The sequence below is a fragment of the Corvus brachyrhynchos genome, unplaced genomic scaffold (assembly GCF_000691975.1).
Source record: "Corvus brachyrhynchos isolate BGI_N302 unplaced genomic scaffold, ASM69197v1 scaffold175, whole genome shotgun sequence".
NCBI classification, from domain to species: domain Eukaryota; kingdom Metazoa; phylum Chordata; class Aves; order Passeriformes; family Corvidae; genus Corvus; species Corvus brachyrhynchos.
This window is the reverse complement of record NW_008238448.1, coordinates 6,386,667-6,412,714: the sequence shown is the minus strand read 5'-3', so window position 1 is coordinate 6,412,714 and position 26,048 is coordinate 6,386,667. Positions and strand designations below refer to the sequence as shown.

The window sequence follows — 26,048 nt, the reverse complement described above, 5'->3', positions numbered from 1 at the left end:
GAGCTGACAGTTCATAGCTTCTGCATCCTCTGCATTGGTTATACTGGGCTTCTAGCAAGAAGTGCACTATAAATGGTCACAGGACTTAGCAGTTTGCCCTTATGCATTTTGTCAGTTTGCTCAAGTAGTTAAAACACTTGTCTGCAATACCACTAATCTGAATCCAGTTAAAAATAGTATTACTTAGCATTCTTTGTGTCGCACTTGAGAATAACTTAAGTGCATAGCTGTAAAACTACTCTACTTACACAGTAAATGTATGTATTCCTTCAAAGCTGTCAAGGAAAACATTGATGCACTATCATCAAACGTAGACAAAGCCATGGTCCTCTTTACCTTTGAAATATCTTTCATAGGCACTGGAGTCGATTTTGCAGTATAAAGTGAAGAAGCAATGAATACAATGTGCTGATACACACTTCAAATATCAGATATCATTTAGCTCTTCAGTGCGATGTAACTGCAGCTGATCATTGAACATACTTACAGGATGGTCACGTATGTCACGCGTGTTCCAAAATCAAGGGCTGCATTTGGTTTGCCATGGTAAATACTGTCAATTGACAAAAAATTGGTCTCTTTAATAACTATGTGTTTTTTCCTTTATAATGCTCTTAAACCACTAACAAGTATTCTTCCTTCTGAACTCTTATATTCTCAACTGTTTGAAAAGCTATGTTTAACAAATAGAGTTATTCCCTCTTTAGTTTTACAAGATATTTTCCCCTTTAAATTTCTCTTGAATTTTCTTGGAATAGCCTCTTGAAGTTTGCTGTATAGCTATTTTATCACATTGAATATAACTTTTTAAGACGTGCTAATAAGCTGGAGAATTTGTGAGAGTCACTTGTTCACTTGCAGTGTTCCTTCATTTCAAGTGATTTAAAGTAGCACTGAATTGTTACAAAGCAGGGGTTTCAGTGTGCACCCTGTGGTATTCCAAGCTGGAAAAATCAAGGTAATAAATGTATCCATTTCCAGTGCCTGTAATCTCAGAAACACCAAGGATTCTGTTACACTCTTCCATTTTTTGAGAATAGTTTTCCTGTATGTGTGTATGTTTCACCCTTAAAATGCATCCAACCAAATTTTGGCAATTCATCAGCTTGGTTCATCAATGAAATTCTTCCATCTGTAGGATGTATTTGTATGTTAAGTGAACACAAGATAAAGCATTTGAAGCATTACTTTTAACCAGCCTGCGTTTGTCATATATAAGAGCATCCATTGGTCTTGCACATTTGTTACTAAACTAGAGCGCTTGGAATGAGACCCCAGCTCCTTTTCCTTCCTCTGGTTGACAGGTATGCTAATAGTGTATTTAAAATACTGATGTGACTCCAGTATTTAAAATACTGATGTGACATGAACAGCTCCACTTACTTGGACTTGTTTCTTTATCCCTTAATTTCTGTGTTAAAACAACCAAAGCACTCTTTTCATTGTCAGTCAAATCTATGTAAATGTTTGCACCAGCAGTTCAGCCAAGTAGTCTGTCCATTCAGTTTTTCAGGGAAATGTAGTCCTGAATTTTTCTGTAATAAATCATATTTCTTGCTTGAGTACAGCACTTTATTTCATGGATGACAGTAAGAAGTTAGTTAATGGCCAAAAAACTATTTAGCTTTCTCTGAAATGATCTATCTTCCTGTTTTACACTTCCCTGTTTTGCAGCTGAGTTTGGATCAGGTTCTGAATAATGTAAAAAAGCACTAATCTATTTGCCCCTTAAACGAAAAATAAGTAATTTCCCTTGGAATTTCTAAGCATTTGGTTAGAAGAGACAGACAGAAGAGGAAAAAGTATGTGGAAAATGTGCATGTGTATATGTATAAATATGTATATGTGTACCGTTTTCTAATGTAAAACTAAAGGTAGTCTTCAGAGTCTGTCTCCCAAATGCTTCAGAGCACTCCCAAATGCTTGCGTCTTCTACAAGAGAATTTTTGTTTCTGGGCTTTGTGGCGGGAACTTGCATTATGGCCACTGGTGTTAAGATATCTCTTTGAGTGGCTGTCAGAAATAGCTTTCTTTCAAAGCTGGTTTAGCCTTTACTTCAATTTCCCTTGATTCTGTTAGAAAATTTGTCAGAGAAGTACAGGTCATAGACTGATCAGTTGATACTTTACAGGAAAGGAAGTTTGTTCTTGCCCTATGTTTATTTTTCATAAAGGGGTGTGTCCATTGCACTGGATTTCCAAATATTCACAATAAATATAGTCTAGATATTTTAATTGTTGAATTCATAATTTATAGTGGGGTTTTTCTTCTTGTGTTTATTTTTTCGGTGTTTCAGTTTTGGAAAATCTTTGGAAGGAAACAGAAGTACTTCAAAAGTTCAGCAGAAGGAAGTTAACTGCAAAGGCAGATGGTTTTGAGTGGAAGGAAAGGAATAGTGAATAGTTACAGAAATGAGCAAGGCTAAGTCTTCTGTAACATTCTGCCTAGAGGGTCATGCCTTTAGAAGATAAATAGTCTTGGATAATGAACTTAGTCTTCTTTTTTTGTCTTCTTTTTTACATATATGTAGTGTCTCCACTCTGAATTTGCTCTTCCCATGCCTTTCATCTACTTGCACAAGGGAAATAAATGTTTTTCCTGTGTGAAGTGGTAGCCTTGAAGAAAAAGCAAGATGCTACTTATTTTCTCAATATGGAACAGAGAAAGTCTTAAAAATTATCTTCTACACCCTGTTTTCTTTATGCAATTCTCTGTTTCATTTTACTTGCAAACAAACTTATTCTGTACTGTACTTGAGAGGAAATAATATAGGTTTCACAGAAGTGGAAAGAAATACAGATCCTCAATTTTCTGGTCAGTTCAAGGTGGGGTGGTTCAGCCTGGCTCAGCTGAAGTGTCCCATGGTCTCCCAGGCAATGCTCACAAGAATTCTGCCAAGCCTTACTGAAATCCATCTTTTAAACTGTGGATACAGTCAGATGTAGCCAGTGTTTGGCTTTGTAGAGTGAGATACGGGCAGAAATAGGCTTCTCTCTACCCCTCCCCTTCTCTGGGGTGTTAGAAAATCTCTGGGCTTAAGATAGCCATTTGTAGGAGGAAGCACTCAGTTTGCTGTTCAAACAGCTGTTCCCTGTATCCCCTGGAAAAGATAAAATTGGTAGCTAAACTGTGCATATCTAGTCCAGCCTGCTGTACTGGATCAAAAATAGTTGGACAACTTGCTTGACTTTATGTTGTTGTTTGTTTGGGGGATGCGTGTATGTTTGTGTTTGTTTGTTTTCAAACCTGCACTGCAACCCATCATAGTACTCCCAAAGACTGCTTTTTCAGAATATTCAGGGATCCTCTGTCACCATACTGACTCTTTGAGAAACACTGTTACTTAAATTGTTCTACCTATTTCTGGCCGAGATAAAAGCAGCAATCAGAAACTCATTTATATTTAACACTAGCTAAAGTGTTTGTGGTTTTGATGCATTTAAAACTTCCATTTCCTCTTGCAATGAGCATGAATGCAGAAGTTAAAAGCATGTTATGATGCAGTCAGTCACTTCCCTTCGGGAGGTATCAGAATAAAGGTTTCCTGGGCGATTTTACTCCTTTGTGCCCAGTTGTTTAGATGTCTTTAGAAGCCTTTATTGTCATGCACTTTGAGCTATTCAAACATGCTGGACTGACTTTGTGAAAGGTCTTTACCTGCTTAAAGTCCATCTGTTTTGTTGTCTCAAACTGTGGAGGTTATAGCATCCAGCAGAAGAGGGAATGGGAGACAACAACGATGCCATAAACTGACCCAGCTGCCTCTTTGCTGATTGATCATGCCAGAGGGGAACTCATGAAATGTGTAATTAAATACTTAATGTGTTGCTTTGAAACCCAATTGCTTTAACTATGAGTCTCCCTTTCCTCTTTTTGCAGTCCCTTCTATCACTAGGTAAACACTTTTGGTCCTTCTGCAAGAAATGAAGGCACTTTAATTTCCTGAGCAGATCTTTTTCAGGTATGGGGGAAGAATCCTTTGTGAGGAAAATATTGCTCTGCTGTGCCATGACTATCCTTAGTTCAGAAACACAAAGAGGGCAAATTAATTTTAACTGACGATTTTTGTTCTGATGTTCCCCAGCTTTTGAGTGGAAGTCAAACTGAACTAGAATGACACTCAGACAAGTCATAAACAGGGTCGTAGCATTAGCATCTTGCTCTTGGATCTCTGCCGCTTACCACAACCTGTTGTTGTTCCTTGATTGCCTGTTGTTCCTTATGTGATGAACCCTTTCTGTCAGCAAATGATGATTTTGCCAGTTTGAATAGCTCCACTCCTCAGAGCAACAATCCCGTCTCATTCCTAGACTCACTGCTTGGCCTGTGTTTTTCTTTCAAACTCTGTCTCAGGCTCTGGTCTACTCTATCTCACTCTCCCTTCACCTAGTTTTGGACTGGTAATTCTGCTTTCTCCCTACACCTTCTCAGTGATATTCATCTTCTATTAAAAGTGGGCCTCTTTTCTGGAAAACTTATTTACCATGTTTCATTATAATATTGTTTGAAAATACAGTTTTGGATAGGAACAACAGCAGCATCTTTTCATGCTGCTCAGGTATTTTATAATGTTTGTCATTTTTCTGAAAAGGCAAGAAAAAAGCACTGGGATTGACATGACTTTTCCCTGTCTATATATTTTTAGTCAAGGGAGCCTGTACTTTTAATTTGTTCTGGTCCTTAACATATGTTTTGAGTAACCAGTTTGATTGCAAGGTTTCTTGGTAAGAGGTTTGAGATGGTTGCAGATCATTTGTGTGATCATGTGTAGTTTGATTACATTTCAGAAAAACATCTCTAGTTACTTGCTCCTCACATGGACATGATTTTAATACTAAAATATACAGTCTGTGGAGTAGGGTAATGATTTTTCTTTAAAAATCAGATGATAGTTACAAGCTGTACTGCATTTTTGATACACTGCGAATATAAATGCTTGTGAAAGGGAAGTGCTGGTTATATATGTCATGAAAACATTGATGCTGTGCAAGAAGGGAATACTGTAAAATTGTTTTTAATAATTCTGCTGCTACTGTAGCAGTTGGAAGTAGTAGGCAAGTAAGATTTGTTTGTGGTAGTTTTTCACTTGTTTTGTAGATCATATTCTAATATATTGAAGGACAACCAAAATTCTGCTGACCCGAAACTAATGGACAAAGCGAGAAGAAGAATAAGTTAAAATACATAAATGATGCTAGAAGTCTAAATACATTCTTCTGTATATGTTCTTCCCTTATGAATTATCTATGTTTAGCAGTGCTTCCTTAACCCAACTTAGTTTATATGTAGTATCAAAGGCACTCCTAAGACAAGGTAAATGCTAATGTGTTCAACTTCTTTATGAGCTAGGGAAACTTCTTTTTTTTTCAGGAAATAGTATAATAATGTAGCAAAGATAGTAAAATTTTGTGTTGTATTTGGTGAAACGTGCTTCTTTCTCTCCTGTCTGTTTCAGATGACTCATTATTTTAGATAGTTTATTAAGTTTGTATGTGGTGTAAGGCTTTGCATATGCAAGGTAGTAAATAGAATTTTATTTGTAAATTGTGAAAAAGAGGCAACTTGTGTGTAGAAGATGCAGGTAGGTAAAAAAATTATTTTAGGAATCTGTAATAAGTAAGCACAAGGAAATTTGAGACCGGGTATTTTAATATTCATAACTTCCTGTGGAATTTCTAAAATTGCATTTTTAAGTTTATAATGTAGCTAGCATACAATGAAGGCAAGCAGTTGCAGCGTACTGATCCTAGATGGTATCATGTGGGATCTTTCCCCATGATTTAGATGCCCCCATTATGTACGGAGGCATGGTTTTAAAAAGCACGGTTTTATTTGCAAACATTATTATTAGTATTATATATATATAAAAAAATATAAGAAGTCTGATATGCTGTATGCAAAATTGTCCCTGCACAGAGACTTTACTCCTTGGAGAGAGGAAAGACAGAAGACAAAATGGGAATAGAAACATGATGTGTTGTTAGCTGCTGCGAACAGAAAACTGTTCCTTTGGCTCATTGGCCAGGAACCTGTAGGTGACACCATACTGGTCTCTTTCTAAGGATATGCTCCCAACAGCATTTAACTTTTTGAAAATTGAAAAAGAACAGCAGAGAAAGTGCTACAAGGGTATTTTTGGTATACTTTTAGTGCCATATTTTTTGCTGCTTGTCCTGTGTTTGGGTACTCACTACTATATTTAAACAGTTAAGATTTTGTTGCTCTAGGACAATCTGCGTGGTGCAGTGTTCTGTAAGTACAAAAGGCAGTCTCTTCCAAAGCATGCTGCTATTAATAAACCCTAACACAAGATTACTTCTCATGATAACAGCAGCAGCTGGCAAGAATGCTTGCAATTTTAACATATTTACAGCACTGCTACATTCCATCTTGCATTTCTCCTATGGTACGTTGTTAGTGAAATTTCAGACCGAATTCTTACCATTAATTTCTTCATGGCCTCACAGTCTTCCCTTCTTTTACTTCCCTTCTCCAAATCCTGTCTACATACCGAGCTGTTGAACAGGTCCTCTACTGTATAGTGCCAGTTCTGTCCACACAGTTTTTATACAGCATCTCTCTTTTCTTTCCTGTCTTTTTACACCCACAGGGTTCCTGTCCTTTGTCTCTCTGCTTATCCTGCAAACAGTTCTGGGAAATCCTTTCTGCCCACACACCACCTTTAAAGAAATAAAGATTTTTCTGTAACTGGCTGTATTTCCTAAGAGAACCAGATAAGCTATCATGCTAAACAAAAATTACAACTTCTACAACATGTATCACTTGATTTTCAAAATACATGTATTTAGCTTTAAGTGTAATAAATTCAGTATTAAAATACTACCTGTCAATCAATTTTCACTTCCTACCCTTGCTTTATTATCTCCAGGCAGAAGATAAACTCTCATAGTGGGTACTAATTCTCTTCTCTTGAACAGCATTCAGAACAGATGCTTGTGCACCTTTCTCTTTTGGGAGGGATGTTTTTGTTTTAAACAATAATAAGCTTCTGTTCATTTAAAGTATTAGACATGTATATTTGCTACTTATTTGCAGTTTCCATTCACAGTGATGCAAGAAGTAGGTAATGTTATCTAACAGACAAAAACCCCTAATAATACAAATTATAGAAACGAGACTGCATCATCCGTTTAACCTATGGCAGGATCTATGGTGTCTGTGCTATTTCTGACTGGGATTTTTTTAATGGTATCAAATTGCTTCTCATAGAAATGGTTAGTTTTCTCATCATGTTTGAAATGTCATTATGCGTTGAGGTCACTTTGCACTATGAAAATTTGACACTAACTGCAATTAATATCCAGATTTATTAAGGACACATACATAGCAGTGCTTCTTCACTTTGGAAAGAAAATGGATTAGAATAGCAATAGCTAATTTGGTCAGTGCCTAATTAGTATGAATATTACATGGATTAAAATTGCAAAAGTAGATTCTTTTTGGGGGTGTGTTTCTTTATGTTTTTTGAAGACACTCCATGTCCCTCCCCCATGGGTTAGAGAGCATTTGTTACAATTTTGTTGGAATTATTCAATTTAATTGTCAGATTAATTAGCTGTATGTAAATTTCCTTTAGCTTCTTGTCCATTCCTCTTTTCTTGTTGCATAAAGACCTGGTCATGGTGGGGGAAAAAACTTCAGTGAGTTGTAGCCATTCCCTCCCAGAAGAAGAAGAGGAGGCAGCTTGAACTGCTTGGTTCCAAGCTGTGTGTGAGTCATTGTGGGTGTCCATGAGATCTGTTGGCACGGCTCAAGTAGCTTTCCAAATGGCCCGCATCTTGTGCTGCCTTACTGAGAGGAATTTCTTTGGAGCATCTGGTTAACACGGATCACTTTCTGGCACCACCTCCGTTAATTACATCTGTTCAACCTGTCTTCCTTGGTTTGTCTTGTGCATTCCCATGAAGGGTTGTATCCAGATGCAGCTGTCTTGCCGGCACAGCACTAAGCCCTTCACCAGTCTTGAGATTTCTGGGAAGGCATCCAAACTTCTGAGTGGGTGAAGAGGAAATAGTTTCCTGTTCTGAAGTACTGGCCCATTTTAATTTGAGCACACAAGTGAATGTTTTAAATTTCCAGAAATACTGCATATTTGTCCGTTTATGGCCATGTGTAGCAGGTCCAGCCTTACTTTTCTTGATTTAGGAAGAGCTCATATCAGAAGTGACCTGTTCTTTCTGGTGTGTGGAGAAAGTAAACGCTTCAAGACATCCAAGGCATCCTCAGGGAATTAATTAATTCCTGAAAACATGGCAATGAGGAGAGGTGGGTATGCAAACCTTCATGCCCCCTGCCCCAGTTTTTCTCTCTTCCTGATACGAAGGGAAACCTGCAGTAAAAATTCTCACTAGTTATTGAAACGTAAAAGTATTAAAACCCATAATTTGCACCTCTGAAAGAGTCTTACTGACTTGTGGGATCTAATTTATAGAAACAAGTAGCATTGGCAGCCCCTTGCAGTGGATATACAGACCATATGAATTCATAATTGCTGAAAATTTTCAGCTTATTCTTTGGGCTTCAGTAGACAATTTATGCCCCCCTGAGGTTATACATATCTACCTAGTCATAATAGGTGCTGCAAGTCTAATAAAACTAATCTTTCAAGAGACATCTGTGTTTCTTTGCTCTCAGCATATTCTGTCTTTTGTGTATGTATGTTGGTAGAAAAATTGAAACATGTTATTTAATAATTGGCCCTAAGGCCTTGTGTTTTCTCGGTGATTTTAAGATTTATAATTCAAATTTGCACTACTTAAGCATGAACAATGTTAGTGAGCAAAAAGCCTTTAAATTGAACTGTCTTCTCTCTGAAGTAACTAATCTTCATGATATAAATACAAAAATGTCTGGGTTTTTTTTTTTTACATAGTGTAACAACTGTGTGCATAATGTACAGTATTTGTATATTAATGTATTTGGAAGAAGGTAAAGAGAATCCTTTTTACAAAGGTACCTACATTGACACAGATTAAACTTCACTGGGGTGAAACATATGATAATTACTGAAAAATAAAGAAGTATATTATGTAGTAGTTTTGAATGTCATTTAAACTATTTTCCACTTCAATTTTACTTTGAGATTGCCTGTATATTAGAGTTTTTCTTCTTTTTTGCTTATCCTTCAGAACCGTATAGTCAGGACACCTACTCGTGCATTTTCATTCAAGAAATTCCTCGCTGTGAGGCAACATGGGACACATGCTTTTTGGTTTTTTTGTCCATCTTTTGATTTCTCTCTTTACTAGGAGTTATAAATTCTGTACAGAATTTTGAGAAATAGTTCATGTTTTGGTGGTATGTGAATGTATGGGAGATGAATTTGGAGTCTTGAGACTACACTGTTGAAAACTTGAAGAATTGCCTTTTTTTTTTTTTCTATATTTTTTTTTTAAGTTTACTAGGAGAGCATTCCAGTAGAGAGGACATAAAACGTATGTTGTCTTTGAAGAATCAATGTGCCAGATATGGGATATGGCATTCCAAAGCATGTAATGACATAGATCACAAAGATGTTGCCCTATTGAAAATCTAATATATGCAACCATCTTTGTATTTCTGAAAGAATGTCAGTTGATACTAAGAAATATGCTAAAAACCTTTCTGAACTTCTGAATTCCTTTGACAGTGCTTGTGAACTTCATGGTCTATTTTTAAAATACAAAATACAATATATAATTTTCATTCTGTATTACACAATATTATAGCTGGTAGGCAATTGTTTCCTTTCTTCTTCCATTCAGAATTGGGGAGTTGTAGTATCTCGTTATCTAATACTACTTAATAATAGTCCTCAGAATACATACACAGATACAGCTGCTCTTCTTTCAGGGAGAGTTTTAAGATTTCCTTCTAGCTTCTTGCCAATAGGTAGCATCAGTGCTGCTTCATAAGACTTTGTCCTAGATTGTGTGTATCTATCACAGACATATCAAAACCCATATCAAACACAAAGGTTTTATCTGGCCTCTTTTAGGTGTGCCTTCATTAATAGTTTTCACAAATAGGCAAATTGGTAAATTTGCTACTTTCATCCAGCAGAAAAAAACCTAAGATTTTTTAAAAATTATTTTTTCTTTCCATGTATATTATCTTATAGTCTGACTTTAAAGTAATCAGGTATTTTTTCTGTATAAACAAGAGCCCATTTTTAATAGGAAAAATATTAAATGGGAAAAACCTTGCATGTTGTCTTATAATGTATTATAAATAAGGAAGCTTGATTTTCCTTCTTCAGTCCTTTGCTCCTCACATCTTGGAAAAAAAATAATGAAATAAAAAATCCCAGCTTATCTTCTATATGCATTTGCTGTTCTGTACACACAAGAGGGGAGACAAGAACCAAGATATAGTTGTAAGCAGTAGCTTTATAAACAAATCTGAAAACTAAGGTAATCTTGCCTTATGACCTTCCTTTCTCTGTTTCTTTCACCTTTTGGACGGCTGCTGTCATAGTCCCCAAACTTGGAAACAGCTGCTGCTAAGAAACCTTGTCTTTCCTTGTTTGACTTGGAAAACAGGAGTGGTTTTTTTCTGTTAAACTGAAATGGAAAAAAATACTTGTGTTGAATGCTGACTGCACGTCTGATTGCAGCAAGTTAGAAGTTGGAGGTCTCTGAGATAATACAGAATGTTTCAAGAGCTGGACATGTGGGATGTTCAGACTAGTCCCTGGTCCAGAATACATCTAGCATGAAGACAAAAGCAGATGAGAAATCGCCACTACATTTGAATTGAAAAATGTGTTTTCTTTCTTCATTTATGAATGAGAATGTTTGTGCTCCAATTTACAGCCATGTTTATTTTCATAAAAATACAAATATCTTTGAATCTGATTCTCACCTGAAAGTAAAATTGAAAGTGATCAGGAGCATTTCATAGATTACTCTAAATAAAAACTGGGGAGATTCATCTTCTGCAGATGCAACCTGAGCTGCACTTCTGTGGTCTTAATGCAGTGGTTTAGTTTCTTTACACTGGTTGCTTGAAGGAAATGGCATTTTCTGCTTCTCTGGTAGATTTCAGAGGCTGTTTAGCAATATTACAGTTATCACAGGGTAGAGGAAGCCATGCAGTGCCACACTGGTCAGGCTTGTGTCATAGATGCAGCATTGCTTTGTTGGCTGCAAATGACATGAGATATACAGAAAGTGAGACTGACAAAAGGTGGAACAGAAAAATGAGTTGCTATAGTCCCAAGCACCCAGAGCTGTACTGCTGAAAATGTGGCTGTTTGTGTATATGCATGTCAGCAAAATAGAATATCTTCATAGTGGTAGAAGGTATTGAGGTATTTTTTAGTACTCCCAGGGTGATAGTCCCAGTTGACAAGAGCTTTACATCATTCTTAAAAGTGACACTGTACATTATACAGTGACATCTCTCAAACAAGAATATATTCTTGAGAAAGAATATATCATGACCTGAGAATCCATTAATTTCTTAAAAAGAAGACATGACACCAAGTGTTGGACAGGCAAACTATGCTATAGTGCCTTTTTTTAATCTTGTTTTATGCCTTGCTTGCAGAGTCAAAGCTGGATTATTTGCAGTTGTAGAGATCTGACCTCTAGGTGCCTTTAGTAGGATAGAAATACAACCCCTATTCTTAATCAAAAACCTTTCAATTAACCCAGTACTGAAATTGTTTGTCACAGCCTCTTTCATAGAGGAGAAACCCCTGAAGAGGTCATGGTGGTTCCTTTGAGTTCCAGCTTTACTTCATAGCTCAGAATGTGTTTTAAGGGAAAGGTAGTGGGTTGATAGACACTTTGTGTAAAAAAAATTGTAGCCAGAGGAGAAAATAAAATACATACTGGCCCAGATACTGTCACTAACTGTAATAACTACTTTTCAAGATTTATTATGAAACAACTTCAAGCTTGTCTTTTAAGTCTCTGTTTCTATTTGCATGTAGTCAGAAGAGAAAGCTTGAATTTTGTCTTCCTGTTGTTAGTAGAGAATTCTTGGGATATTATCTTTATGGTTGTGGGAAAATGTGGTTTTTTGCTATACCTAGCATGCCATTATTTATCATCTTTTTTTTATTAGAAACTGCTTCTTGTAGCAGTTTGTTAGGAAGGGGATCCCCTGCCCTGACCTTGGTTAAGAAGCTGTGTAAGAAGTCCTTGTAAAGCTGCATTCTGAAATACGTAGTGTATGTGTAAACTCACAAAGACACAGTAATAATAATGTAGTAAAATCTGATGAGGAATGCTGTAAGTTCAAAAAACAGGAAAGTCTTTAAGCATCCTTTTTACCATTATTGTGAAGCATGCAAATTGCACTGAAGTTTGAAGTTTCTCTGCATAAATTTCCAAAACACATAATTCAGAGAGATGCTTTGCACCCTTTTTCATAACTGTTGATAGGCCAACCTAATTTTTCTCTTCCTCCTTGAAAAGGTTGTACTTGTATTCAGGTGACTTGAATAGCCTGGTAGACATGGGTTTAGTCCATGAGGAAATTAAATTGTCATCAGACTCTGTCAATCTAGGTGGGTTTTTTAGCCTCACCCAGAGAAATATTTGTGATGTTCTTGTGAATTACAGCATGTCTAAAATGTCCCATGGATTTAATAAAGAGCACCTAGAAGTAAGAACTCTGATGTATCATTTATTTAGAGTTATCATACCAACGTAATGGACAGAATACATTTAGGATATTTTATAAGCAAAAGAGGTTTCTAAGGCACATTTTCTACTTAAGACTATGCTGACCATATGCACCATATGAATATTTGGAGCACACAAAAACTAATTTGAGCCTAATTTTTTAAAAATTGCCAATTTTACCATTCTACTTCTTTTAAAAAATGTATTTGGCCTCTGAAATGTAATGGTTTTTTCATGGTCTTATTGTGTACCCTTTTTCTTTAATAGTGAAAAGTATAATTTTGGATCACAATGGTGTTGAGGAAGGTCCTTGTCATCTTGTACTTCAGTTATGGTAATTTGTCATACTGTAGGAAGGGGTAGGAGGAACTGCAAGTTCTTGTCTTGGCTTGAGAGAGGTTTCAGAATGCGTGTGTGTCATGGGTTAGCAATGAGTATTTTGGACCAAACCACTACAGTGTGCTAATGATACACCAAGAGATTTGCCTCATGGAGATATGGGACACCTTTTTTAGTCAATCAGAAGTTCCTGACTGACATTCTACTTAATGCTACCAAAAATAAAAACCCATATATCTATCAGAACAACACATTTAGCATTAAATGACAAGCAAAATAGCAACTGAATTTTAAATTAGAAGAAACAGGATGCTTGGGGTAAAAACTGTATTATTTAAAAAGTTGAGGAAATTTGTAAGAGGTATGAAATAGCTTAGACACTCATAAATAATTTCTCATGCCATTAAGAGTTGATTCTCATAGAAGCTTTATTGTTATAGATAAAACTTTGTGTCATGGCTAAGTATATCCATTTTAGAATTATTTTTCTTTCCAGAGAAATGTTATCTGAATTGGTTTTATTCATCAATTCTAACCCACTGTGTAATCAAGGTGGAAAATTTATACCTTTTTTAAAAGGAAAGGTCTAAGCATGCCTATCAAGGGGAAAAGAGGTGGTTTTCCCACTAAAGTGAGAGTTTGATTTTATTCTGCTTTTCCTCCATTGTATGTATGTTTTATTGGGGGAGCAAGGAGCTGTCCTATAGAAAAATTTAGGAAATTTGCAGTTTAATGTAGTTGCTATGTTAATATTCAGTGATTTTTTTTTTTACGTTATGCAGCTTGTGGTGTTGTTTCTTTAGTGGACGTGAAGGGGCAGTGTAGTGCTGTTGATAAATCTTCCTCTGTGTTCATCTTTTCAATCTTTTGTGGAATGTCATGTTTAAAATGTGATTATTTTATCAGTTGTGTATATGTGCATTACTTGTAAGAAAGTATGATAATTCTTTAAAGTTAAAAAAATATTCTATAAATATCAATAGTTAAGATGATTGTTATTTAAAATGAGTCACTGTTTTCTCCTTGATACTGTTTATACTCATGAATATAGATATTATTCAGTGGGTTTTTTAAGACTGTTAGTTTAAAGGCTTCCACATGCTAAAAGCACATGAAGATTACGGACAGATGCTGGCAAAGTACAGCTAGACTTGAAATATAAAAGGGTATCAACAAAGCAACTTTGACGCGGTTTTTGGTTGGTTTTGGTTGTTTTTTTCACTTTGAGTATTAAAGTACATTTGAAGTACTTACTCCTTGCGAATGGCAACCATTTTATATGAATTAATTGACATCCTGCAGAACTGAAATATTGAGGATGCCTGATATATTTTTATCCAGTAGCATAAGTTGGTATCCAAAGGGGGCATTCTGTCAATGTCTCCTGAAACCACCATTGCAAACAGAAGGGTCATCATCTTGGGATGTATTCTCTGAAACAATGAGTACAGGTATAATCCTCAGATGTAAGGAAGAAAAGATAAAAAGAAGAAATTCTTCACTGTGAGGGTGAGGAGGTTTTCCAAAGGAGTTTTGAATGCACCATCCTGAGAAGTGTTCCTGGCCAATCTGGATGGGACTTTGAGCAATCTGATTTAGTGGGTGGCATCCCTGTCTATGGCAAGCATATTGGAGCTAGATGGTCTGTGAAGTCCCTTCCACCTCAAACCATGCTATGATTCTGTGATTATTTCTCATGTCACTGTTTTCTCAACAGAGCTAATATTCACTCCAGTCTTCTCTTACAACAATGTTTTTGGTTGCTGTAGTTGGTGTTCAGTCCAAATGCTAGTGTAATGAAGATTTTGAGGTTAAGCTTTAAAAATGACTGAGTGTAGCTCTGCCAGTTTCAGTGACAAACATTTTCTTGCATATTTTTGAATATTTTATGTTGTGTTTTTTTCATAGACAACTTTGGGTTTGTTTCTGTGAATGTTTAATTTTGTTTCTAAGTCATAAAATACAGAGTCTTAGAATATTTGATACGGAACATACAAAAAAGTCTTTCACCATTCGAGTTTAAATCTTCTAGAATAAGTGGGGCTTTCCTTGTTCATTGGTGCTGCTTTAGCACCCCAGGACCATAGTCTGAAAAGCTAAATAATGATACTGAGCAGCTCAGGCTCTTTTGAAGATGTCAAGGCATACCTGGGTTAGTGGCACAGCAAACAGCCCCTCTGTAGTATCATATTCCTTCCTCCTGGAGTGCTGATGAGCTGAAGAAATACATGTTTCTGGAAAGAACAAAAGTAATTCTGGCAGTTAAGTTTTGCATCGATTCAAGTATTGTACCTTTTCTCACAATAAACCACTTTAATTTACTTAGCATTTTTAAGCTGACAGCTTTCGTCCTGGTGCATATTAAACAATTCAGAGAACAGAATTAAAATAAGAACTGAGTGATATTTGTGCTAAGTTTTAAGTACAGAAAATTATGGGAATCACTGATAATTATAATGACTAATAATAAGAATATAGACTGAATATTAACACTTTTTTAGCCAGTAAGTCATTTATGATTAATTAATCATTAACTAGTATTTTGTGCATCTCTGTATGTTGAATATGTCTGTTACCCATTTTTTCTTTTGATAAAATTTTTATTAGTTCTTTAAGGTGCTTAAAAGATGAAAAATATTTTTAATGTGTGCTGGAATTCTCCAGGAAAGATCAAAGTACATGTTCTTTAACCTAAATTCAATAGATTTGACTTACATTAAAATTTGAAATTAGGTAGAGACTTCCAGTGAATGTCAATAGTGGAGGTTTTTCTTCTATTTATTAGCAGGTTATGATAGACATGAGCAATAAAAATATCATCTGTGAATACTATTGTATAACTGCATGACAAGTTCTTTCATGCCCTGAGAAAGTGGCTTTCTCTTCTTTGTTTTTGTTTATTCTGTGATCACCAGTGAAAAGAAGCCAGTAACATAGATGATTTGTTCTGTTTAACTCTCTAAGTGCAATGTATAAAGGTTAGAAGATTGTTTGCTTTCTTAAGAGATTCATTGTTATGACCTTAGAAGTAAATATACTTTTTTCCCCCAGATAGAAGTATTCATTCTTCATTACTTTTAGAAACAATATAGTATTTTTATTGCAGTATGTCTTAGTGGATGAATCTTTGCAAAACATCTTAACTAGATTTACTTGTCACATAAGACAAATGTTAGGATGCTGAGGGATTGTAACAGTAAGGCTTTTTAATTAAGAATTTAAAACCCCCAAACTCTATGTATCAAACTTTTGACAGAGCACTGGGCAGTGTCAATACACTGTCTTTTCCCATGTTTTTCTTCGAAAGTGTTAGACTCCAGTTCTTCAAAAGCAGCAGTAACACTCTAGATGCTGTTGGGATATTGCAAATAAGAAAGAAGTCCTGTATTTTCACATCAGCTTTATGTATCAAAACTGCATGCATCTTTCACATCTGCCAGTAGACAGATGTGTGCAATTTCAAGTGCAAAAGTGCATGTGCCATTTTTAGACTTTATGCAAACAGTGTCTATCAAATTAGCTACTTGTATAAACAAATACTCAACTGCATGCCTTGTATGCGTGTCAGCTGAATGCTGTTACGCACAAATTTTCTTAAAAGCAAGTGTCTTTTATGCTCACTGTGTAAAAAGCTTGTCAGCGTCTGGAGGGTAGTGCGAATATTGTCAGCATTTAAAAAAATGTCCTCAAAGAAATGGATAGACTGAGAGGGCTATTCTGCAAAAAGTTAATAGATAATATGGTGCTTGTTGGTCACACATGCTGAAAGTACCAGAGACTGAAGTGGGAGAGCGTGTTCCTGTTCTTAAGGGCTTCCCCCACCCCTGGCCAATGAAGGGATTTGTTAATGAATGGAAAACTTTCATTAACAAGTTGCCTCCTTTAAAAACTAACTGAACTTGCAAATGATCAGAATACCATTTGGCATATCATTAGTACAGGACGAGTAAGCCTTAGAAAATTTGAAGAATTGGTTCATGCAGTTCCAACAAAAGTACTTTAGAAATTGGGCTTTTCTTTGGTAGCCTGCACCCCTTTGGTCTCTTTTCATTTTCTTGCTATCTGTGTAGACCCTTTACATTTTTTCCAAACCTCCCCCCACCCCTGTTCAATAGCTAATCTGCTAAATTCATGCTACAACTGCCTCATTGAGTGGATGCGTTGTTCTGCCCGCTTCGTACCAGCTTTGTTACTGTGCAGTATTTTTCAGCTGTTTGTGCTCATTACCATACAGCTGGTATTTAGAGGAGAGAGGGAAGCAGGCAGAAGCTTTACTGTCTGCAACTATAAGAAGCTCTTTTGCAAATGGGGTGCTGGCAGATGGGGCATGTGTTTAAACGGGTTTTGCTGATAACAGACTGCATTAAAAATCATTCTGAGAAAGTCTAAGGTCAGCCCCATGAATTCAGAACTTGAGAGGTATTCAGCTTTTGGAGGACCTTTATAGAATATTAATTAACCCAGGTCCACGAAAGTGACAAATGGATTGTTTGCAAAAATGTTAGATACTATCCTGCTGCCCCTACTTTACGGTTCATTTCCTTCCTGATTTGGTTTGTGGGTTTTTTAAAAAAAACCCACAGGATTGTATATACTGTGTTCGTGATCAGGGCTGTTGCCAAAACAAATGAATGAACAAACAGTAAAATCCCAGATCTCATGAAAGGAAAAATAATTTTCCCTTTGATGTTGTGACTGAGAACTGCATTATGTACAATTATATAAACCTTTGCCAGAAGCCAACCCTTTACATATACGTGGAAATCCATTCTCTTGCTAGCAGAATGGGTAGCAGTGCACTGGTGGAGGTGATCTGAAGAGATAATTGAACAAAGTTTGTGTCTAGAGCCAGTACATCTTCTGGCTCTATTGCCATAGCTGAGAAGGGGAAACAAGCTTTAGGCTTTGGGACTGCTCTTCCAGGCCTGCAATGGAAGCAGGAAATTATGAGGCTAAGTGCAAGCTGAGAACAGGTGTTCTGCATTTAGACATATAAGTTAATCATTCACTGTCTGAAATACAAGGTAATCGGTATGTGCTAGCACAGCTCTATGTGAGTCTAGTGCATGGCCCTTGTAACAGGATCATCAAATTCCTGGCTTCCTTCTGGAATTTGGTGCATTTCGGCAGTGCTCTGAGCCCCTTGGGACACCCAGGGGTGACTAAGCAGTCGCCTCGCACAGATGGAGTGCTCTGACAGCTGATGAAGGATGGAAACACTGGTGGGTTAACATTTCTCAGAGTACCCACACAGTCTCTGACCCTCTCAGTCCTAATCCTCCAGGAAGAGCTACGGAATGCTTTCCAAAGCATTGAACCAGGGACAATAAAACCATAGAGTCAATAGAGCTATTGATTTCACTGGATGCTATAATCTTGGGGTTCTTTCCCCTTGTTACCTCTTTCTTTCCCATTGGAGACAAACTCCTCCTTCATTACTAACACTGCCCTTTCTGCTCGGTGGGAACCAGAAAGTCTCAGATGTATACCATTCCACATATACCTGGAACCTTTTCAGCTCAACATTTTGGTATACTCCCTTTCCCCCATCCCAGCCGTATTATTTGGGGTAGTGAAAGATACTGCCACTACCCGTAAACCTTCCTTTACTGATAATAAGGAGGCATGGTTCATTTGCAGATGTTGGTCCTGCAGCACAGCAAACGGTTGTAGTGTGTAAAGCCAGTGCCTGGCAGTGAGAAGACAACCTCGTATTCCAGACCAGTTACCAGATGTATGTACAATTTAGGCCAGATTTTTGTGTTCTTGAGAGAAGAAATCGAGATCCTTTTTACCTACTTAACTGTTGACCAGGGTTTTATTTCAAGAAGAGTTACAAAACATTAAGAGATTTTGAAGAAAAGCACTGTTCAGCTGCAAAATACCGTTACTTATCTATAGTGTGAGCTAACACTTGGAAAATGTGATGTGAGGAGTTCTGCTTTGAATGAGTTAGTGATCACATTCTAAATTACATTGAGGACATTGAAGATTTAAGCACAGTTTTATATATGTTTTGAGTTGCAAGTTAAATGCTGTTCACTGGTTAGCTTCCACATCTGAAGCACATTCACTCTGTGTTTGTCAAGAGTGAAGTGGGGAATTCACTAACTGCAACTTCTTCAAGCTCTTTAAATCAAATGTAATTTATTAGAATTTTTGATGTGCACTGAAGTACAGCAAAAAAAGTAATGGCCAAAGTAAGAGCCTGTTGTGATAGCTACTGCAGCAGGGATAGGTCCCCTCCACCCCCTGACTTTATAAACTCTAGCACTTGGCTTTCACACATCTGCCTCCAAATGCAGTTACACGAAAGTACAAGAAGAGGTTATGAACAGCTGTTGTCTTCTGAATCCAGCTGTGCTGCCTGGAGGCTTTATTTGCACACCTCTGCCTCCAGCCCACCTTCCTGCTTTCTCCCTCTTTTTACAGTACTGCCTAGTATGCCAGAAGTTACTTCCTTCCTTCAGCTTTGCTGGCAAATGGATCCTATAAATGATCTAACTTGCTTTAGGCAAAGTTAGTTAAGTTTAAAAGGCTGTCAAAAGTGATTTAAGCTACCTGGAAAATGTTTTGCATCAAGAAGATCAAAGAGCAGCAGAGCTCTAAGGTCAGTAACCTCTTGCAGAAAGGTGGTAGAATACCCAGGGGTTAAACATCTTTAACTGGCCAAGTGAACATGTGTCTGTGGTGCATGAAGAGCAGATGTAAGAGCTGCTGTCACTGTAAAGGCCCTCCTGCAACTGCCTGTGCTAGTATCACTACTTTGATTAAAAATCACATGCTGGAGGTTGTAGACAGAAGTTCGCTTGGCTAAAATCCATGCCACTGGAAACCTTCATCTCCCCCAAGCAAGTTCCTATTGCCCCTTTGGTGGTAATTATGGCCTCACTGGAGCCAGCAGAGCTCCCACACTGGCTGTGGAGCAGTCAGCCAGAAAAGCTTAGCCAATTTAAATGGGTGATTTGCACTAACCCAGCTAATTTCACATAAAGTGGATTTATTGTTCCTTTGGTTCTGCAGTGGGGACAGTAGCATCTTCTGTTGTCACAGTTAAACATAGGGGAGCCATGGTACAAAGGCTGCGTGGTGTCCACATGTGACAAGTTGGCAGCTCCTTGAGTAAGGACCCTACTCAGCACTGTGCCCAACCTTTTTAGGTTTCCTGGGAGGTGGCTTGATGAGTAGAGATGAACAAAAGGCTCTGTGAGTAAATTTCAGAAGTCCTTTTAGCTAAATTAAGGACAACTGTGAATTATTGTGCCAGTTTGTTCTTCCATAGCAGAAAGTACTAGACACTTTTCAGGCTGTGGATAGGTGGTAACGGGGAACTTATCATCCAAGTCTGGATGTTTTTAAGCATCATGTAACTTCGATGTTAATTTGAATTAAGTTGTGTAAAACTAATTCAGTGGGAGTGTTTGGATGGTAAATAACTTAAGCTTTTGCTGTAAAAGAAGTCAGTGCATAGGTAAGTTTTTCATACTAAATACAAAATTATTAAATTTGTGGTACAAGTTAGAATCTTCCAGATCTATGATGTCATCTTTGTATTTGTAGTAGGGAATCTCAAATGACTGAGATTTGTGAAAAGCAAGTTACATCTTTTAAGTCTGAGAATTGCCTCTGAAAACCTTTTGTATGTTCCTACCTTAAATATTTTGAAAAATGTACAGAATTCCTTTGCATTGTAATTTTTATAGGTGTATTGTTTGTACTTTCCACATTATTTAAAAAATAAAGCATGCAACGACTAATGTTTACCTAATGGCTAATAAACATTTGGTGCTCAGAACAGATGTACAGGTTTGAATGGACTCAGAGATCTCCAGCTATCTATCTTTGCCTGTTACACTGTCTACACATGAGTTTTGTGATAAAATTTGTGGCAGGATCTAAAGTGCCCATAAGGTAATAGATGCTTTAAAAGCTACAAGAAATTTTCCTATTAAGCAAACGGAGAGCGGACACCACTGTGGATGAAATAGAATTAAGCTTCATCCAAAACCTCATCCCACTAAAGATATTTTATACTGATTTGTTTCAAAAAAGTTCATAATAAAACCTTCAGTGAACTGAAAACAGTGGAGAAATCAATGTAATGAGCAATCAACATCTGAAGCAACTGACTGGCAATGAGAACACATCAAAGACAGTTTTCAGAGAAAGGGTGGAAATTACTGAAACTTTGCAGTGTTTAGAGACATTGTGGTTCTGTCTTCATCATGATGAGGTCCTGGATCTCCTGTACTGGTTGCTTCATTGTGTTTGCAATCTGTGGGCAAAACCTAATTGTCAGTTGCTGACAGCAGAGAATGTCCTCTTGAAGTTTTTTGCTTTTGTGAAAAGATTTTCTGCTTCCCTAGTAAAAGACAGACTTTTAGCTCAATTTTTCTGTTGGGAGTATTTCTGCCTTGGAGAGCTCTGCTGATTAGCCTTCAGTGCTCATCAGCCTTCAAAGCTCATCAGGGATTTGGACAAATGATCCAAACCAGTGAAGTTATCCAGTTTAAAAAAAATCACTCCTGTATCCCTGGAACCTGTTTTAACAGCTGCACTTTAAACTCAAGAGCTCAGTGAAACTTCAAGAGGAATAGTTTTTGACGCTTAATATTAATTAGGAAACCTTCTCCAAAAAATGGGGCAAATTAAAATAATTAGGAAATTATTGTGGTGTTGGCCCTTTGTGTGTGTTGATGAAACACAAGCATAATGAGGTGTATGGCAGGTGGAAATACCATAAGGCAAGATATACCTGCAACAGCGTAAAAGTCCTGCAGGAAGATGGTTGATAGCTTTATTCACCAACCTTGCAGTAATCCACTTTGCTGACGTGTGCCCTTCTCTAGTTTTACATTGGTGCCACTCTTCAATTTTACTCGTTGAGTCACCAAGCAGCTGTCCATAAGTTTGTTTAAATAAAGTTCTTGGATGTTATCCTGGAAATATATTATGTAAAGCAGTGCAGAAGTCACAGGTGCTATATTTTTATTTTCTTCCAGTCTTGAGTTATCCCTGGGAGTATGTTCAGGTTACAAAGGATCTTATGTAAAAATTCAGAATGGAATTATACAGCATGTTGCTATAAAGTCTCTTCAGGAAGTCTTTTAGCGTAATCCCAACCCATCTCTTGTTCTCTTATGGTGTGTATGATTAGTGACCGTTAAAGTAACTTCTATTGCTGCATCCTACATTTGGTTTTGGGAGGGAAGGAAGTCCTAATTCACATTAGTTTTGTACATGTATGAGTGGAAAACTGAATCAAATGGATGCATTTTTTCAGCCTATCATGGTTTCCAGTAAGTGGGGTGGATATACAGTGTCAAAGAAGTCAGCCTGGAGGCCTCCATTGAAAAAGAAAACCACAGGGAGTGAGTTATTCTCTGAGAATAATGTTGATAAAAGAATTGAAAATGGCCTTAATTCAAGATAGGAATTGCAAAGAAACAAATACCCTATGCCATCTGAAGACAATATGAGAAATACAAAGATATCCCCCATTTGTGAAACAGACAGACAAATTATTATGACAGATGTCAGCTGTGAATAATGGAAAGCACTTATTCTGGTCCATGTGAGTTTAGGCAGTGTGTACCAGGACAAGTGAGAGTACAGCCTCCATTGGCTACAATGCAGGGAGACACTGAGGTCTTGAAACTATGGCTAATAGATTTATTCTGGTCAGCTGAAAACATCATCTGATGAGGAATTTGTAAGTAATAACCGTCATGGGTTCAGCTGTTTCCAAGGCAGGAAGATAGTCACCTTCCTCTTGGTGACAGAAATTTCCTACTGCAGAGTGTGCTCTAAATCAGATGAGAAATGTGCATCAGACAGCATGGTTTACCAGGCAGAAATTGAATTTTGGGGTGACACCTGGGCTGTGGGTACCCATCCTCCCTGGTAATTCACTCCATAGGCTGTTGGTTGACCTTTTTACATCTGGGGAATTAAACATCGGCAGCAATAAGATGATGATGATGATGATGATGAGAGCTGTCTCACAAAGCTGGCAATAATCTAGGTGCAATATGTCATTTTTCAGAGCAGGACTAACACAGACAACTGCTATTCAGGCTGATGAAGATGGTGGTGAACTAGCTTCATTTTTCTGCCTCACCAGTCAGATCTGTTATTTCAAGGTTCTTTTCAGTGCCATCAGATTCAAAATGGTGATTAACATTTGGACATGCCAATGTTCTTTTGCCTACACTTGGGGAACACAAAAGAATGCTCAGTTTAATTGCAGTAAGTTCTTTCAGAAGGGATGTAAGAAGTCAAAGTTCTTCACTCATGTATTTCTCAGCAAAAATCAGGATGGACACTTTTGGAGATCTTAACGTGACCTGTTTTCCTTTCTCCCTCTGTGAGGACCAGTGCAACAGTAGGACTGCATTTTCAGTTGTTCCAGCACAACACCAGTTGATTCTCTGTGGGAGTTGTCCTGTTTCTTATCCATTAAAGCAGACCCCTTAATAGCTCCTATCACAGCCAGGCAAGCTTTAAAAGTTCAGAGCGTCTCTTATGAGACTTGGTATTACACATCTAATTCAGACAAGTATGTCTTGCAATCACTATTGCATTGTTTCCAAAGAAAATACAAGAATTATCCTTTCCTCTCTGACGCATCAAAGCCCAGCTCATAGGAGAGCTAAATCTTCTGGCAAGAAAGTTGTGGTAAGATTTGCTATTCAGCTCTGCAACAGCCAGTGTGCAAAAGCTGACTAAATACCATTGGATTGGCTGTAACATTTAGCTGTGCATTCTTGACAGACTTTTTCTCTTTGATCTGTTCCCTCTACAAGGGGAACTGCATAGCTTGTATACAATCTTTATGATGCTTTTGGTTACTGAAGCTCAGAGAGTGATTCTTTTTTTTTATAGTAAGTGGGAAGAACTACTATTGTCACCATCTGTAGACAGTAGGATGAGTAAAAAAAAGAAATTTGAGTAACAAGTTTTCAGATGTGGTCTTATTGTAAAAAGAGGGTCCATCCAAAATACATTGAGAAATCAATATTAAAAGTTTGGTTCTGCTTTGTCTGAAGATGTTATCAGTGCTATGAAAAATAAGTGGGGGAATTTTAGCCTGCAGGTTAGGATATAGTTAACCTTGACTGCAGAAATGGTCACATGGTGGGAGTTCCAGAGAGCAGGACAAATGCGTCTTTGATGCTGGCTCTGGTTTGCCTGTAGTTTCCATCTTCCATCTGGCATTGATAGCACCCCCTTAGGTAGGAAGGTGGAAGCAGGACCACCCCAGTCGGCTCTGCTGTTTTTAACATCGATATTGGACAGACCTCAGAGTTTGGAGGCATGAGCTTTGGCCTGTAAAGGGGAGAAGCTTTGAGACCAAAACAGAGATTTTGGAGCTTGTTTTCCCCTGTTTGAGTTTAAGCAGAGTTGCAACTACACAGGAGAACCCAGTCTGCTGTCTTCTGTCCCTCTTGTAGTGGTGACGCATGATGTTGGCCACGGATTTGTTTTGTGATGAGAGCCACTAAATTTTTAAAAATCTTCATTCTCTAGAAGTGTATTCAAGATCTGAAGCTGTATTTTAAAAGAAAAAATGCCTTTTTAATTAAAAAGTGAGGTTATAATAATGACTTTCTGGTTGGCAAATAACTGATTTACATCAAGCCCCAACTTAAAACATAGTACTTAGAGCACCATGAATGCAAAATTCTATCCTTTCTTATCCCATGTGTAGGAGGAATCCATCACAATTGCAGATACGATGAAGCAGTGGATTTTGACATTTTATTAAAGTTTGGACGTGTAATCACTCTTCAGTGTTCTGTTCAAAGGAGCCTCAGCAGAAAATAGCATAAAATTACCATGCACTGATAATGGAGAGAAGCACCGAACTTCAGATTTACGCTCTCATTACTTGTTCCATCACATTCTCGGTTCTTTGTTGTGTTGTCTTTATGGCTTCTGGTGTTCTGAGAGTAAGGTTCCTGTTCATTTTTGGAACTCTAAAAGGATATAAATTATAATGGCTGAATTCCAATATGACATGGGTTAACAAAAATATGGAAGTTCTTTACTCTCAACTCTCAAAAGCAAAGCTGATATATTTTCCTACTGTTTTCTTTTGATTTCTTTTCCAAACATACAAGAAAAGTTAACTCTGACAGTTGAGGTAGATGTTGTGTTGTATTTTCCTGTGGTAAAGTTCCTATATATTTTTTAAATATTAGCATCAAATTCTGGACTCTGATTATAAACAAAGTCACTTTCTTTTGTAAACTTACTTTTGTAATTACTATCATGAGGATTTTGCATATTAATATTTGTGTAAGTTGCCTTTTTCAAACATCTTAGCACGAGAAACTGAGCTAAAATGGAAAGAAAATTGTTTATGGGGAGAGAGAAACTTTCAAGAGAAGTCTACCATGTTTAAAGAAAAACATGTTTTTACTGATAAAAGAATTATTAAATAAATCCAATAGGTTCAGGTAAGTAATAACTTTTCACCTCTTGCAACTGCTGCAACAAACAAAAAAATAGTTTAGTATTATGACTGATAAATAGGTGGGAAAGAAATTGCCTGGTCTGTTTATTTACCAGTGAGCAGAAAAAAGGAAAAAGAAAACAGGTATTCAAACTGAAGTTTAAAAAAAGAGACACAGAGAAAGAGAGAAGCTTGTAAACTCTTTGTACCATCTTTGACTTTGTACTTTTTTGCATATTTGAACTTTCCCTTCCAGGATTTTTTCATATTGCAGGTTTCTGTGCATGACTGGATTTCTTAAACACCTTGCAGATACAGCCTTTAAAGGTGTCCTCCAGGTCAGTTAGCAGATGGTCTCAACTTCTGTAAACAGATTACGTTTTGTTGAATTTTTTTGGTTTCTTTGTACCATCTTTGACTTTGTACTTTTTTGCATATTTGAACTTTCCCTTCCAGGATTTTTTCATATTGCAGGTTTCTGTGCATGACTGGATTTCTTAAACACCTTGCAGATACAGCCTTTAAAGGTGTCCTCCAGGTCAGTTAGCAGATGGTCTCAACTTCTGTAAACAGATTACGTTTTGTTGAATTTTTTTGGTTTTTGAGGGCCTTTTTTT

General features: G+C 37.1%; 1 protein-coding gene across 1 annotated transcript in view; it reads left to right on the top strand.

Moving 5' to 3' along the window:
- FBXW7 (F-box and WD repeat domain containing 7) overlaps positions 1-26,048 on the top strand; it is a 101,865-nt gene that overhangs the window by 24,789 nt on the left and 51,028 nt on the right. The gene's annotated exons all lie outside the window — the stretch shown is intronic.